The 3355-nt window shown below is 38.2% G+C and overlaps 1 pseudogene; it reads left to right on the forward strand.

The window, feature by feature from the left end:
* Positions 1-849: 849 nt before the first annotated feature.
* Positions 850-2691, forward strand: LOC102828772 (annotated as a pseudogene).
* The last annotated feature ends 664 nt before the right edge of the window (positions 2692-3355 follow it).

Below are 3355 nucleotides of genomic sequence, written 5' to 3' on the forward strand. Positions count from 1 at the left end.
GTAAATGGTAGTATTTTCTTGATTTCCTTTTCAGAGCTATCTTTGTTAGTGTAGATGAATCCCACTGATTGTTGTGTATGGATTGTCCTTATGCCCTGCCACTTTGCTGAATTACTCAATGATTTCCAGTAATTTTCTTTCTGAGTGTTTGGGATTTTCTAACCATATGATCATATCATCTGCAAATAGAGTTTTACTTCTTTGTTAATTTGGATTACTTTAATTTCCTTTCTTGCCTTATAGCTCTGGCTAAGTCTTCCAACAAAATATTGAATAGAAGTGATGGTAAAGGGCATATTTGTCTGATTCCTATTCACAAAGGAAATGGTTTCAGTTTCACTTCACTAACAATAATGTTGGCTGTTGAATTTGTATATAGGCCCATAATTATTTTCCCTTCTATTCCTATTTTGTTACATGTTTCAATTAGGAATGAATGCTGGATTTTTCAAACGCCTTTTTGGCATTATGTGGTTATTTACTTTTATTTTTTATTTTTATTTTTTTGTGGTGAATTACATTGATTATTTTTCTAATACTGAACCATCCTTGCATCTTTGGTATGAATCCAACTCAGTCATGATGTATTATTGTTTTGGTATATTGCTGAACTCTATTGGCTAAGATTTTGTTGAGAATTTCTACATCTATGCATCTATATTCATGAGGAATACTGGTTGATCAGTTTTTGTTTAGTGATGCCTTTGGTATTGATTTTGGTATGACAGTTATGCTCATTTCATAAAATGTATTTGGGAGACACGGAAACAAGCTGCTATAGGAAAGGCCCTGGAAGCTCTAGTCAGAGGTGAGGATCGCTCCCTGGATGGTCTGGTCCTTCCAGTCTTCAATGAAATTCATCCAGTTAGACTTACTCTTATCTTGTGCTACTGTTTCCTATATTCCTTGCCATGGACTACCTCTGTTACAAACCTGTTGTTCTGCTGCAGGGGCTTATCCTTATTGTTATGCGGTTCATGCTGCTCTATGCCCAAGTACTGCTGGCCATTCAGTTCTCACAATGCTTCTATGGCATTGCCACAGCCACAAAAAATACCTATTACTCTTATATCTACTTTGTGATACACCTGGGGATGTTCCGGAGAGTCACAAGTTACTGCTGAAGTGTCATTTTGGTGGAATTCACAGTGGGCTTTATCCTGGGGCAAATCCTTTTCTCAGTGTCAGGCTGGTCCCCGTTTAACCTGAAAGTCATCTCTGTTACCTGTGTTTCTGTGACTTTTGTGTGGCCTGATTTCTACCCATGCTACGTGGTTTCTTTCACCACGTTCCAGCCATCTGTCACACAATGAATGGCTTCAAGGTATAAAGTGGTAACATCATTACTGACGCCCAGCTAATAACCACCTTCTCAGGTAGGAAGACATCAAGTCAAGAATTCCAAACCAAACTGTGTCCTGGTACGTAAGTTCCTACAGAACAATTTCTTGATATGCTACTCCTCTCACTCTCTGCTCTGCTCGTCTGTGTAATGGTCCCTCTCTGTGGTTATTTTCAAGTTGTGAACTATATACACAAGGCCTATGGGAGCATGCGATGCCTTCTCACCATGTTGCTATTTATAATGTCAGTGTGGAGGCTGTTTCAACCTTTTTTTTTTTTTAAGTTTTTATTGTGAATTATTTGTTAGTTTACATGGGTGAACATTATCTTTACATTTATCCTATCGTACTTTGTTTCATTGCAATAATCACAGTCCCCTGTATGAGTCATCAAACACTCAAAGGGTACATCCCACACTCCTGCCCCCAGCTGCCAGCACACAACCCCTCTCCCTCCCTGAGTCCAGAGTCCCCGGCTGCTCCTTATATCCATGTCATTACCTCTGCCTCCATCCCCAGTGTGACTGCCTCTCCGGACATGGTCTCACACTTTGCTTTTCTCCCTTGATGGTTCCAGGGATCTCCACTCCTGGACTGCAAAATTAGCAGCTCCCCTCCTTTTGTTACCAAACATTTACATTTACCTATCCAACACTACCTGTCAAAACTCATTGCAATCATTCCCTGTTGAACCGTAGGAGTCCTTTCCTCTTCACCTATTATTAACCCCATTCAGACAGGTTGGAAACAATTCAGCGGGGGTTCTACCATTCCCTATATCCTCTGGAGCTAGGTTCCCTATTGAAAACTTTTAAGCCAGCCACTCCTTGTCTTTGTAATCCCCCCATTTTGGGTAGCCAATGGACTGTTTCAATCTTTCTGGTTACTGTTGTTGTGTTTGCAATTGATAGTATTAAAAATATCTAGGTCAACTTGGGAAGAAATGACATTGTCTCTGTTCTTGCTCCTGATTGCTGCCATTGTGTATATCATGGACACTATTAGTAACATTTGTTTTGGCTATGCATCCTATGTTGTCTTCAGAACCATCTGCATGTTACTCATCATTATAACAACTTTCCTGATTGCTGCAAAACTCAGTATGAAGTACTATGCCTTAGTGGTTGGTGTAAATACTTCCATTGTACTGACACTGCAGACTCTACTCACTCTAATTGTGATAGATGACAGTGATCTTGGTTTAGACATTTCCGCTCCGTTCCTGATCTGCATAAGCTATTTTGCACTCATTGCTGTGGTTTTCCTGGTTAACAGTACAACCAGAATTATGAAGAAATACAGAAAGCAGAATGATCCAGAATCAAGTTCTCAAATAACCATTTCATAAGTTACTGCTGAAAGCCTTCTTCTTATAGCAATAACTCTGCACAGCAACTGAACCTGGTTGTATTTAATTTTTTAAGATGAAGACATATATTTATGAATGAGCATTTCATGGCTTCAAACCAGCAGCCACTTGACAAATAATACTTTTTGTTTTTTGACTAATATAAAATTGTTCACAGGGACCAGAAGTGTAGTTTATTTAGTGGGATATTTATGAGTGCTAACTAAAGGATGACTTTTTCCTTATTCAGAAGTGAACTTGATTTTGAAATGAATTAATTAAGAACAGCCAAGCAGCTCATGGCTTGTATACTTGATTAGCAATAGGCTTGATATTTTATAGGTCAAGTACTTCAGAGGGTTGGGTTGGTGAGACAAACGCTTCACAGGACCTAAGAAATGTTATAGGTCCAGATAGCAGTATTTGCCTCTGTTAAACTTCATTTTTATTTGTGTTTAGCTATGTGCAGTTCTGTTTCTAGAGATGAAAATTACTCCTATTCACTGGCAGTGTTTGCTCTGATTTAGTGTTCAATAGTGAGTATATGCCATTTCTAATTTTAAGTTATTTTTCAAAATTCATTGTATGACTATTTTGGCAGCTATTTTTCACAATTATGTAGATTTTCCTTTAGACGTACTTTTTTTTTTTTTTTTTTTGCACT

Source organism: Chrysochloris asiatica, unplaced genomic scaffold (assembly GCF_000296735.1).
Source record: "Chrysochloris asiatica unplaced genomic scaffold, ChrAsi1.0 scaffold00351, whole genome shotgun sequence".
Taxonomy (NCBI): domain Eukaryota; kingdom Metazoa; phylum Chordata; class Mammalia; order Afrosoricida; family Chrysochloridae; genus Chrysochloris; species Chrysochloris asiatica.